General features: G+C 43.8%; 1 protein-coding gene across 1 annotated transcript in view; it reads left to right on the forward strand.

The window, feature by feature from the left end:
- Nucleotides 1–12,943, forward strand: part of LOC139351094 (pyruvate carboxylase, mitochondrial-like) — a 251,754-nt gene that overhangs the window by 104,517 nt on the left and 134,294 nt on the right. The window lies entirely within an intron of this gene.

The following is a 12,943-nucleotide window of genomic DNA, read 5'->3' on the forward strand; positions in this document are numbered from 1 at the left end:
AAAGGGGCAGGTGTATTTTCCACTAGCCTCATGTCAGCTCGGCTCTGTGAGTGTTGACGTTCCCGTATTTGCTCTGTGTGTGAGTGAAAGAGTGAATAAGACAAGGAGATGAGAGGGTGAGCTCAAGTCACCTCATATGTACCTAAAAGTTCTGGATGAAATGAGTTCAGATCTGCAGCGTGTTCAGAATACATCCGCTTCACGCAAATGAATATTGTCCCCATATGTGGACCTGCATCCTGACCTCTGGGTCTAGCTACGGCGGTAATATTGAATTTTAGACTGTAAAAAATAAATGGGGAAAGAGACTCTTCTCCCTTTTCCTGGGAAAGTTTTAAAATTCAGCTTTCTGCAGAACCCTGCGCGTTAGCAGGGGTGTAATTTTAAAATAGCTTGAGATTGATTCGCAGTCAAGCACGCTGTAATCAAAGAGACACCGAATCGCTGCCTGTGTGTCCAGCTGCCGCTAGTTTTAATGAAATAAAATCGAGAAAATCCACCGTCAGGCAACGATGTTTGAACAGAAAGTATTTTAAAATGTAAATGCACGTTGTAGTTATTTATACATCGTACATTGATTAGACGCATGAGAAAAATCATTTTCGGTCTGTAAAAACTTTGACGATTAAATGCAAATATGTAATGTGAACTTTTTAATAGTGTTGTGAAAACTGAAGCACTGTGAACACAACAACACGCCACTGATATCGAGTGACTTGTACAGTTTCATATTGTGCTTGGCAAACCCTGACTAATGCCTCTCCTCATTTCCTGTTGGTTTTCATAGCTTGAGTCTGTTTTTCCAAGGTTCAAAATAATCTGCATAGACTATTTGTGTATGCGCAAGGGTTATTTACAGATGATATATATGGAGAGCAGATGAAACCCTTTAATGTTTTGTAATCACTCCATATGTAGCACACTCATTATATAAATGCCCTCAATGCCTCACGCATGAATATTGATCATGGAGGCTTGGATGTTGTACAACTGTAGGCTGTTAATTAACAGAGGGTCACTGCAGCGTTATTCATCAGCATTTTTCAATCACATGTACAGATTTTACAGTGCTTTGCATATTATTAAATAATCCATTCAGCTAATTCTCTTAACTGGAGCAGCTTGATCCATGTGTTGTAGTATAATGTTTATTAAAAAAGAATAAAAAAAAGTTGTTGGAATTAAAGCGACAGCACTTGTTGGGGAAAGGTGAGGAATAGGTGTAGCCTGAAGACATGTTTGGAGTCGTCACAGCGAGGAAGATAGGGAGTGACTTGGCAGCGCTGATGAAAGTTGAAAGATGGTTTGAACTTTTGGGTGAGCCAGAAGGGGGAGAGAGGAGATGAGCCGGAGCAATGGCCAAGGCGTCCGCCGCGGGGCAGGAAGTGCCAGGTGCAGAGGAAATTATTTTGTCAAAAATGCATTCCTTTAATATTGCACTGGCAGTGAAAAGTAAGGCGCGCTGGCCGAAAAGCCAGATAACTTCCCCGCTGACGTGACGTGTCACACAGTCACAGACGACATGCGTCAACGCGTGACACATTTCTCTGCAGCGCCAATGCTAGCATTAGCGGCTAACTTTGACCATGTTCATCAGCCTCCTTCATGCTGGTAAATTGCTGGGTTAGCCCAGGTGTGTAAGTTTAAAAAGCAGGGCCAGTAGATGTTAAAAACATACCGGAGGAGCAATTATGAAGGTCAAGATACACGATTTTATGCTCTGAGGACACTTGGCAAGCTTTCTATATTTAAACCTTAAGACCTGTAATTGGACAGTTTTCCCACAGTCATGAAACTCTGATTGAAACTTCACCTGGATGTTTGGACTCGTGAGTTTAACTCAAATCCAGCTGTGTTTTGACTGTAGAGACGTCACTCATTTCTTCTGAACCACGTAGGCTCAGACACCTGGAAGCGTGAGTGTCCTGTAGGATCCATATTGTCAGCTGTGGACAGCTGTGAGTGGGATTTGTTTGTATCCATCCACGCATTGCTAGACATCTTGTACATTCACAGTACAACAATGTATCTCGAATCAAACCTGAATATGACACGACTGGAGGTCCGTCCAACAGCTTGTGCGTATGTGCGCGTGTGCGCGTTTGTTTGTGTGTCCACCCATCCCACCTCCAAAGCCCCAAACAGCTTGTAGTGCTGTCACAGACATCTGGTTGCCACTGACTCTAATGGCTGCACTGATGCTTAATACTGAATGAGAGGTACTATAAGAGTGTGTGGGTGCGCAGACGTCTCTGCCCATGTATTATTTCCCGTGTGTGTGGTGTTATTCGGTGTGTGTTTGCATCTCGTGTGTTACACAAAACATGAGCATTGTAGGCTAACCTTTTACAGCAGCTGAGCACTTACACTTTTTTTTTTCATAGTATGAAGCCAAAGGAGGGGGGGAAGATCTGTAAGAGGGAAATTAGAAGGGGATGTGTAATGAGAGAGCGTGTGATAAGAGGAGGGTAAGAAAATGAGGATGAGGAAAGAGAGATTTTAGAGGCAAAGGAAGATTCAAAGGAGGGAGATGGCAGGTGAGCAACGGCGAGGAGATGTGAGAAAAGGACAGGAGTGGTGGGGAAATGAAAGGAGACGGAGGGAAGGAGTGGAAACGAGAGGGAGAGCCGAGGAGAATATGAACGGAGAGGAAAATTAGAGAGCGTTCTGAGGAGGAGTGGAGGCAAGGCAGAATGGGTGATAATTGATAGAAAATTCACAGAGCGAGAAAGAGGGAGAAAATGAAAAGGAGGAAAAAACGGAGAGCAGCAGAGATCCTCTATTGCTCATTAGGGTCATTATACCTCTGTCTGGAGCGCGCACACACACACACACACACACACACACACTGAGAGGATTGAAAGGAGAAGCCAATTTAGTCGGGTATCAAAAAATGAGCCTTTTGATGAAAGCCAACGAGGGGCTGAAAGGAGGGCTTGTGTGTATGTGTGGGTGTGTGCGTGTGGTGCATGCATGTGTGTCTTGCACTCAAGAGTGCCAGAGTAGTTAGCACTTTGCCATAAATATGGTTTTGCTATAACGGACACAAACATACTGTACAACAAACATATTTTGGGCCTTGGCCTGTAATTGCACCGCTGGTGGCCTGACGTGCCCAAAAAACATGATTTTGATTAGAAGGATATGAAGGACAGAGGGGAAAATAAACACTCAGACTCAGAGAAAAGGGAAGGAAAGAGTTTAAACGAAGAATGAACGGATAAATAAAGCCAGTGATGCCCTAGGGACTCAGACACAGAGCAGGAGGAAGGAGAGTGAGGTAGATAATGGTTTTGTGAGATGAGAAAAAAAAAAAAAAAGCCTGTATAGAGACAGGAAATGAAGATGAAATTGAAAGGATGGGAGGAAAATTGAAATAGAAGGAGAAGGATGGAGTGGTTGAATTTTGGATTCAGGTACTCGAGCGACGGTTGTGGACTGCCGGGGAAGCTTTTCTGACAAGCACATGTCAAGTGCAGCCACAGATAATATAGAGTCAGCAAAACCTGAAAGATGGTGAAAACAGGGGCGACGTTGCTGAAGTGTTGCAGCATGGGGGTTTATTTAATCATCTTCATATATCCACATTTTTGCAAGATAGAGAAGCCGTTATGCATAGATGCAATGGTTGGTTGGTTTTCTTTTGCACAGTAAAACCTAGGACTGGAAACAAAAAATAAAACTCAGTGGTGTCCTTCCATACATCACAAAGGCAAAGCACCTGCAGTTAAGTGTCTGTTAATGGAACTGGATTGATAATGGCTCTCTTGTTCTTAGCTTTTGGGAACGGCATATGGAGGATTGGAGAGGATGGGCAATGACTTTTAATTAAAGCGAGACGAACGTGCCTCACCGTCACCATATTGGCCACCAGTCGGAACGGCTGAGGACATTAGTCGCCAGGCGAGCGCGACCATTAATTCACACTGGAGGTCTCGGTAATGATTTAAAACAAAGGTGGAACTGCTTGGGTGTCTGTGCTTTTGCGTGAGGAGGTCTCTGCAATGATCCACTACAGGCATCGGTTCTCCAATCAGTGTAACTGGCGGTCAATACAAAAGCAGATCAATGTAAGGCTCCCCCTCACTAATAGCCAATAGTGTCAATTGGGTGACCTTTGGGTGCTTGGAATAATCCAGTTAGAAGGGACAGATGATCAACAGGAAGTACTCCCGTGGCTGAGAGGAAAAGCAGGGGCATGGATGCATAAAGTACATCCATATATAGGTGCATGTACACTTTGTCCAGAACCCTCAGATTTCCAGCAAGCTCACATCCCCTTTGCCTAACACTATGATGGTCAACATCGCCGTCCTTCTATTGGCTAGCTTCACAGTCACGTGGCTTGAGCCAAACCAATGATACATCCTGGTCTAAATCACTGCCATCCAGCCAGTTCATCTCTGAAGACAGTCGACTTTGTGGATGTAAGAGGATCCTGCAGGACGCTCGTGCGCGTGGGCCGCTTCAGGAGCATGTGAATTCACAGCAGAGACGACTGCAAAACGAGTCCTTATTCGCCTTCTTTTGCAAGCTGCCATGTAGATTCCAATTTGTAATGTGAGTTTCGGAGTAATTAGAGCATCCAGCAGAGGAAAGCACTGGCTGGCAGTAAGCACGTGTTGTTTGTGCAACACTTTGGTCTTCGTCCTCTGCGGTTGATCAGTGTGTGCATTCCACATTCAGTTCTGCTCAAATGTATTCCATTATTGGAGGCAAGTTTCGAGGTGTTGTTTTCACATACGTTCATGAAAATTGAGTCAGTACTACAGTGGTTTTCAAGGCTTCGGTTGTGTTTATGTGCTTGTTTGAGGTAAATTTATGAGCGTAAAAAGCAGAGGTGAGAGACGGTTTTCTTCTAAGACATAAGCCTGTTAGTCATTTCCATGGCTGGCTCCATTTAACTGCAGTTTTCCCTGGACTGCATACAAACATTTCCTCTTGTTCTCGTCACACTATAACAAATTTCCTTGACCCACATCTTTTTTTTCTTTTTTTACCTTCCCATCCCATAGCAGGTTCATTAGAGCCAGTTTATGCTAAATGCCAATAAGAGTAATATAATGAACGTCAGTCGTGATACGCTTGCATGTTTGCACATGTTGTAAAAAAAAAAAACCCTTCTCCCAGCCGAAATGAAATGGAAGATCAATTTCTTAATTGAAACTGTGGTGAACATGGTTCCTCGGGGGGCTTGCGACAGCTTCCCCAGACCAGATTTTAATTCAGCACGCAGCAGTTACAAGATGCAGACAAGCATCCGAGTCAAGTGAGACAGCAAGACACCCAGTTTTGAGGGACATCAGTAATTAAAATCAAAAGATGGCCAGATTTTTCCAGGGCTGCCCATAAACCGTCACCAAATTCCTTGGGAGACAACCCACTTACGCATTTAGCCGTAGAAGGAAAAAGTCGGAAGATGCTTCTGAGTCACTGAAACGAGTGACCAAGTTGTGAAGTTTGCCACAGTTTCTGTGTCAAATAACTTAAAGTGTTATTAAAAGTGGGTTCGGTACTGAGTTCCTCTTACTTTGGTGTGCTCTGATAACCCCCCAAAACTTTTCTAGAAAGAAGACTGAAATCTAACCGTGTTCTTATGGGCTGTGAGGGCTCGTCCACATTACGCCTGGTCATACATAAAGGAGTCACACAAAAGCACAGCAGCATAAAGTTTTCACGATGGGGTAGTTCTGAAGCTTCAGACTTTACTCTTTCAAAATAATTGCCAGCAAACAAACTTTATTCTTCGCTCCTTCTCTTCTGCCTCACTTCTCTTCTCACCTTCAAGCGCTCTCTGCCTTCATTCATTCACACATTAACACGCCACTCGTATTCTCTTTCTCTCCTCATCTCTGTGTCATTCCATCTCTTTCCCTTTATTACTCTTTACCTCTCTGCCTCTGCCTCTCACTCTCTGTCTTTATGCTTCATACAAGCAGCTCATGGCGGCTCGCCGTTTCCTCTCCATACAGTAGCTTCAAGTGCGTGTGCGCCGTGTCCTTCGATTCCATATATACAGTAAACAGCATGAACAGAACCTGACAATGAGGAGGGAAAATGACACTGGGTAGCAGCAGGACTGTGAGTGGATGTGATGGTGAGAAAGTGAAAGGTTATGGAGGGGAGAGTGGAGGTAAATGGGGCTTGGTGGAGGAGTCTGTAATGTGTGGGGACGGAGCAAAGTGGATAAGAGAAATTAACTTAAATGGCTTGGAGAGTGTCTTGGAGAGTTTTCAGTGTTATTACAAAAGCAAGCTAACTGTGAAACCTGGTCTTGGGTCCACTTAAGGAGGCAGAGGATTTGGACCATTACCATGTTAGAGCTCCTAAAAGGGCTTAGACAGGATCAAGGATCTCGCTCAGTCATTGATGAAGACCACCAAAGACCAATAATCAAGGTTGTTTTTACCTTTCCAATTCTCCAAGTTTGTATTTTTGCAGTAAGTACGCAAGCAGCAATGCACTGAAACATTTAAAAACACATTTTATATCTACGGCACACTGTTGAGTTTGGCGAGGCAGTGAGTCATTTGTCATCCAGTCCAGTGCAAATCTGACCGGGCCGAATCGATTTTCAATTGGATTTGGATTGTACTTTCAATTAGTTTCCAGACTCGAATCTCGCAGTGAAACTGAGCCTGAGAGATGTCTCCTGGCCCCGTGAGAAGATGAATTGGAGCTAGCGCTGCGTCTTACCCACAGAGGCCAATACTAATCGTGATATGAATGTGGAGACGCTCTGTTGCTGAGTCCTGCCATTAATTAAGCAAATAATACTCATATAATGAATAACTGAGCCTAAGATCGGTCTCTCAGTCAGTGCCTTCGAACAACAAAGCAATTCAGTCACCTTTAAGCCGCGCTAATCAATATTTATCTAATAACCATAGATCAAATGACCGTGTTAAGGAGAAAGGGGTAGCTTGTGTTGGCAAACTCAGAGAATTACCATCCAACTCGACAGTGTACAGAGTGATTTAGCCTCTTTCAGCTTGCTGTTTTGCACAAAGTCCTCTGTTAGCCGCTGATGAACATAGTGGAGCATCAAGCAGCTTAAGCGCTGCGAAGAGAGATATTTCCCCCAGGAGTTAGCAGCGACCAAAAACAGATAAAAGTAGAGCAAATATTAACTTAATGTTTCGCAAGTGTTCAGAAACATGACTGAATGAACGCCGATGTTGCTCTGTGTCTGCCGCACGTGTACGCAGGCAATTGTTTGCTCTCACATCAGGCAGAACAACTTTAAATCGTGATGTACCAGTGCTGTCTGTACAGCTTGAATAATGAATAGTACATTCATCAACTTATTTAAAGTCAGCCGTCTGGTAACATGCAAAAAAGGCACTTAAAGCTTTAATCCTCTGAAATAAATTTGTGAAAATGTGGTGTTTTTTTCGTAGTCGCACACTGTCCACTTTATGTAATTTATCCTCTGGGCTCGTATTGTAATTAGTGGAAATTAAAGGGAGTGAACGATATTGAAGCAGTTGCAGGAGATGAACCCTTTGGATAAATCGAGTGAAATGTTTCTTTTTCGCCGAAGAGAGCCGTTTCTCTTGGTCATATATAATTCACAATGGTGAGTGTGATATTTATCTCCATGATAAATTGCAAGACAGTGTGACAAATGCACACTTTTTTTTTTTTTTAAACTGCAGTTCACAGGTCTAGTTATCTCCCAACTGATGGGTAAAACCTATTTAGTCCAGCTGATAGCAAAGTGTCCAAACTGTATATACTGTATATATGTGTGTGTGTGTTTTCTCTTGCGTCCTTACACTGGTAGGTCAACATCAGCTCTGCCAAACGAAATGGTGTAACTCCACTTTTCATGCTGTAGGCTTTTTTTTGTCTTTATTTCAATTTTTCACTTTCCACCACGCACTCAGTAAGTTTTATGACTCGGGCCTCTGAAACCCATCCAGAAGCCATTCTGCCATTCTTGAAAATGCATGGGCATCAGCGGGGAATTTGGCTTGTTTATCTGAATTCCTGAAAAGAAAAGCGTGTTTTTCGGAGATGTGAGATATTGTTCTAGCCCGCTGTAGCAGGCCGGGCAGGGAGGATTTGTAATGTGCCCGTGGCAGACCAACACTCTTTCATACAATGTCAGAGAAATACACCAGTGACCTGTGCTGCAGAGGGAGCAGAGGGGAGTTTGTGAGTGCTATACTTCAAGTACTGAGAAATGTAAGGGGGCAGACAGCGAGAAGGGTGACAGAAAAATAATAAGCTGAAACGCAGGAGAAAGACCGACTTACACAGGGGTGTAAACATAGATGGTGCAGGCGGTGCTCTGGGGCTCCTGGGGGTTAGGGGGACAACATAGCAGAGGCTGTAGAGGTGCTTCAGTTTGCCACGTCTGAAGTGCTCAAAGAAGAATGGTGCACCAAATGTATGGAAACTTGCAGGAAAACAAATGGCAATGATGCCAGATTGTTATAAACAAAATGCAGGATGGCAGCACCGTGCACGTGAGTGTGCAGGACAGTATGGGTTGAAATCAGTGCATGTATGCATCAGCGAGTCCATTTCAATGCTTTCGTTCTTAAATTATTAGTACCTATGACTGTCCAGAGAGCGTGAGAGAAGACGGAGAGAGACATGACACGAGGAGAACGTGGGAGAAGAAAGCGGGGTTTTCTTGTTAGACAGCGCCCTGGGCTGAAAGGAGCTGACACCTTGACTTCAATTATTAACACGATACTTGGCTTTTCATTCAGTTCTGCCTGTACAGTATCTCCCCCTCTCTTCACTCCATCTGCCTACAAGATCTTTAGTGGCACTGCTTGGGTTTCGGTCCTCGTTGAGTGTGCGAGATGAAGGCACTTTCTCGTCTCTGTGGGGTGTTGCTGTGGCACCATTCATCTCGCATCTCTGTGCCCGGCAGCCAGAAGTAATATATATTCAAAAAGGCGCATACACAGGAGCCCGGCATTAAAGTGCATTATCCCTCATTAGCACATTGTAGACGAAAGTAAACGTGGAATCGCTTCAGTGCATGCTTAATGTGAGCAACAATATTTTGTTTATTGGGCTTAATTGTTGGAAATTCTGTCAGGCACAGCTTCAGTTTAACCGTAAACTTCAAGGTCATGCAGGACACTTCATATTGTGAGCCCACTGATTCTGAAAGCCCCCTGGAATGGGAGTGTTATTTTTCATTCGTTTATCCCTGCAAAACAACCTCCATCTGAGTGGTTCCAATAACGGAGGCTCCACAGCGCCGGTTTCATGGTTTCCAGTCCGACTCCATATCCCATATATGTGTTTGTGCAGTAAAGTGTAACAGCAAACATCTGTCTTGCTGCATGTTTGATTAGTCTCCTGACACGAGCAGGACAAGTATTGTTTACAGTTCGGGATTCCATTTAGAACAATATTGGCCCGTATTTAAGCGGCCATGTTTCAGGGCTGTGTTTTCTGTGTGTGCACATGTATTTAAATCAGTCTGCTTCGTTGCTTTCCAGCACATTTTAAAAGTGTACATTCGAGCATATGTACTGACTATATTGTTTCTTTGTCTGGATCCAGTTCACTGAGTCTCTGCAATCTTTCTTCAGTCTTACAGAAGAATGTGGGTGTATTTATAAATGTTCCCATCAGGCCTTTTAGGACTGTTTAGATTATATTCCTCTCTGTCAGACTCTTCTGACCTTTCTCTCGCATCACAAGCAAAACTGTGCTACACTCAAAATTCCAGGCATTTTTACCTTGAAAACGCCTCGAAATTCTTCTTGCGTGTGATCAGAGAGCAGCTTGAACGATCAGATCACGAAACACATCTTTCTCTAACACCTGGTAAAAATGCCAACCAGGAAACAACAGAGCGATTGGTGTTATCATAAACCATCTGGCCTTGCCACAGGATAAAACCATACTGGTTGAATTGCCGGCTCTGTGAGGTATGTTGTTCCCGGTGACAGACGTGCTGCTATTCAGACTCATATTCTGACACGCTGGATTTACACAATTCTGAGAGATCCATAAAACAATCCTCCCATTGCCTGTTTGTGCCTGTTAGTGTGTAGCACGTAATCACAAAGCATGCAGACAGCATCTCAAGCACAAACACCCTGTGGGGCCTTCCAGAAATGGTCTGAAGACCACCAATCAGGTCAGCTTTAATGAGTTTTGGCCGATATAGATTGGCACTCAATCAGTGGACACATGCTCGGTTGGCGTGGACAGCCCTCAGATGTGTACAACATGCTGTCGGCTGGCCCTAATGGTTTCAAAAACTTTACTGCAACCGCAAGACAACAACAAGCGGCGGGATGTCAGGGAACAGAAGTGCCTTTGAGCTAGCCACTGATCTTCCACCTTCCCCTTTTATCACCTGAAGTCAGTGCAGTTGTTGGCCTGTTCTGTGTGATTATTTGTGGGCTGTTGCTGAAAATAGCCTTGATGCTCAGCCAGCTTGTGTGGATGTTGGCTGGATAAGTCAAAGCTAAGAGCAGCATCGGTTCAATGTGAGCATTACTAAACTATACTGTACATCCCCCGGGGATGTCGCAGTTATATTTTCAATAACAACGCGCAAAGGAAGCTCAGGCAGCCGTCAGACAACCAGTCAGTCACTTTAACACAGCAGTCAACACTAACAGCTGCATCAGTGCTGTGTGTATGCTCGGCCTGCGGTGTTAAGGGGTGACTGAGAACAATTTAAAAGTGTGGTTTGTTCACAGTAAGGAAAGATTTAATGAACAGAGAGGAAAAGCGAACACTGTGGATCCTCCCAGGGGCATTTGCATAGCAGGGGGTTGGCAACCGCTTCAAGACTACTGTGGAAACAAAGTGCAGCAGAGTCGAGTAAACGTGCCTCATAGGAAGCAGTTACATGTCTTTCAATGAAGAAAAGCACATACATGTCCTCTTTTTTTCCATTCCTGTCTTCCAGTTTTCTCACGTCGGATTCATGTAGAACCTCCGTTACAACCCTGATTGTAGAAAAGTGTCCCGTCGTAATCTCAGTCTTTGAATATTAAACCTACTTTTTGAACTGAAACCATATTCGCTGCATGCAGAGCAGCTGGCAGCGCTCGTCACATGGACATCAGAAAGCGTGAGTGTGGAGCTCTGAGATGGACTTCAGTGACACTTGAAGTGCTGATGACCAGCCTGAAGCCTTTAAAATCAAAGGGGAGTGCCGGACTTTATGAAGATCACAGCCTGGAAATTGGGGCTTTGAGCCTTGAAACGGCATATTGTACAGGTGTAGAGGCAGTGTGCGTGGGCAGCAATACTCCAGACAATTTTCTCTGCTTCGGCATCTCATGCATTTACAGCTCTTTCTCAGCGAGGCCTCCATTTTATGTCGAGGAACGTCAGAACTGCCGCTTGAAGGATATTTCTACGAGCAAGCTGCACTTTAAAATATTAAATCCAAATTGATACATCCGAGCTGTAATTTGGCATTCAGCTTGATGTTAAGACGTATTGATGTGTAAATTGTAACAGCAATTTGACATCTGACGCTTCGCTGCTGTTGCACTGCATTTGATTTAAGTGTGTGTGTGCGTGTGTGTGTGCATTTTGCCTCATGCTTGAGCATGTTTCTATTAATAACAGGTTTTTTTTAGTAGCACCCGAGTACTGTATAATGTGGTTTTACAGAAACCTGGTAATGGGTGTTCCGCTCACTTTGGCTGCTATAACAGAGGCCATTTGTCACCGTGCAACAATATTGTAACGCATTTTTGCAAACATGCTTTATGCGGGGAATTATACCGAATTGTGACCATTTCGAGCCATAGCAGATGAACAAAAAGCGCTTTGAAGATTGAGGACAAAATTACTCTCGATAAAATGGCGAGTTGTAAAGAGCAAAAGGATAATGAAAAAATATTGACGGTCATAAATGTTGGCAGCTCTGCACATTCTACGTTGTCTGAAAATATTACCGGCGCGTCACCAGTGTGGCACAACATTGTTATAATTATAATTTCTACTCATCTTTCTCTTCCAGCCCTCGAGGGGCTCCATATGTTGTAGTGTTGGACAGTCCTCACTCTCCTCTTCACATCTCCTCTCCTCCCTCTCTGCTCTCTTGCCAAGTGGTTTGGAACGGTCCAGCCTTTCTGCTTCGAACTCATCTCATGCTTGTTTTGCGCCCTTTCATCCCCTTATTTCGCTCCTGTTGTATCTGTCGTCGCGCTCCAAGCGCAGGTTAATTTGCAGCTACGTCGCGAGCACCTGACGGGTGTGATGCTCTGCATTCCTGCGTCGTCAGCCTTAAAGTCCACTAACAAATGCTGTGAACGGTGTTGAGATACTGGAACAAGTAAGGGATGAGCAGTCCTGCACCACTGCACTGAAATATTGAACAGACAATAGCAAGGAAAAACATTTGACTCTGCCTCCTGCACTTTTGGGAAGTCAAAATTTTTGTCTGCCAGGTTTATTTCAGTTTTCTTTTACCCTCCTGTTAGCTCAGGAAGTGGGTTGCAACCCACTACCATTATTGTTTTCTGAGTACTGTGAATAAAACTGATTACTGAGTGAGAGCAGTTGCACATAATTGACACAAATATTCATGTTTTTTTGCAGAAAGGTGTGCGAAAAGTGTTAAACAGGAAACAAACATACAAAACATGAGATTACTGGATCATGTGGGGTGATGCAACAAAAGCCCTAATGAAAACACTCAATCTTAAATCAACAAATTGAGCAAGTTTTCTTGCCGACTGCAGCAGAATCCACCTGAATTATACAGGAGTACTGTGTTTATACACTGCTCTGCCTCCAGCTTATATGCACTCGGTGTTGAACAATTATTCATTACAATTTTCTTTTGACTTTTCCTTCAGAATGTGATGCAGGACAAAATGCATTTTGAATATTTATTTGTTTTTGGAGCTCATCTATGATGTATTTCCTTTAACAGCCCAGCTAAAGACAGTTTTCTGGTATATGAAGTCCTTCACTCTCCACTCCTCTGTCC

The sequence above is a fragment of the Chaetodon trifascialis genome, chromosome 23 (assembly GCF_039877785.1).
Source record: "Chaetodon trifascialis isolate fChaTrf1 chromosome 23, fChaTrf1.hap1, whole genome shotgun sequence".
Taxonomy (NCBI): domain Eukaryota; kingdom Metazoa; phylum Chordata; class Actinopteri; order Chaetodontiformes; family Chaetodontidae; genus Chaetodon; species Chaetodon trifascialis.